Source organism: Belonocnema kinseyi, chromosome 1 (genome assembly GCF_010883055.1).
Source record: "Belonocnema kinseyi isolate 2016_QV_RU_SX_M_011 chromosome 1, B_treatae_v1, whole genome shotgun sequence".
In the NCBI taxonomy this organism is placed as follows: domain Eukaryota; kingdom Metazoa; phylum Arthropoda; class Insecta; order Hymenoptera; family Cynipidae; genus Belonocnema; species Belonocnema kinseyi.
The window spans coordinates 152021724-152022837 of NC_046657.1; positions in this window are offsets into that span (position 1 = coordinate 152021724).

The window sequence follows — 1114 nt, forward strand, 5'->3', positions numbered from 1 at the left end:
AAGGATAAGATTGTAAAAAATATATAGATGTAAACGGAAAGATTGTAAGGAATGGAAATCATGTAAACCCTTAGGGGACACATTATGAATAAAGAAGAAGAACTAAAAAGGATGATCAAGGTTAAAAATTTAAGAAAAATCGCAATTTTCTGAAATTTCTCTATAGGAAGATAGTTATGAAATTTCCAAAATTTTATAAACAATAATTCTTGTTTACTTTCATTAATTATTACGTCACTAAGTGAAAAAATCACAGAAAGGTAAAAATTGCCGAAAAACCGCAACTATCAGGTAATGATATAGATGAAGATAATCATAAACAATAATAATTGGGTTAAAAAATTATTTTTGCTAAATTGAATTAATCATTAGGCCACACATAATGAAAACTTTTAACAATAGTTTTGGCTCAATTTAAGAAAATTTAAACTAACTTCAAGGGGAAAGTAAACAAAAATTGTTTGAAAAATTATTTTTGTTAACAATAATCAAGTATTACCTCATTTGAATTAAAAATTGGACAACGCTAGGAAAAACGACATTTTTTAACTATATTCTAAGATAAAATTGCTTAAAGCAATGATAAATTGATTAAAAAATTTATTTCATTTATGGGGCTTTTGAGGAGCTTATAAAACGGAATTTTAATCGTATACTATGACGAATTGGGAAGAGAAATGTTGGGTTTTCACTCGATTCAGTTAATAATGTCGATCCTAAAAAAATTGACAGAATGTCTTTTTTTCTTATGGGAAATACGTATTAAACTTTATGCGGATTACGTCATTTGTAAATATAGTTTTTGTTCGAAACAGAAAAAATGGATTTACTTTCGGTTGCATTTAAACAAATCTCAAAGCGACTTGCATAAATATTTTAAAGTAATATTTTTGATGCATTTTTGGATCATCCTATTGTGCACCCTGTGAATAAAATTTTTGATTTGAACTCAGTCAAAAGAGGGATTTGAATTTTCTATGGAATAAATCCAAAACAGGAAAGAAGGAGTGTCAACATTTGAAGTAGTGAAATATCGCCCGAGTCGTTGGAATCCAGTGTTATGGGTTGTATTTACTTTTTAACCTGCTGGCTGCATCCTCGTCATGTGACCTGT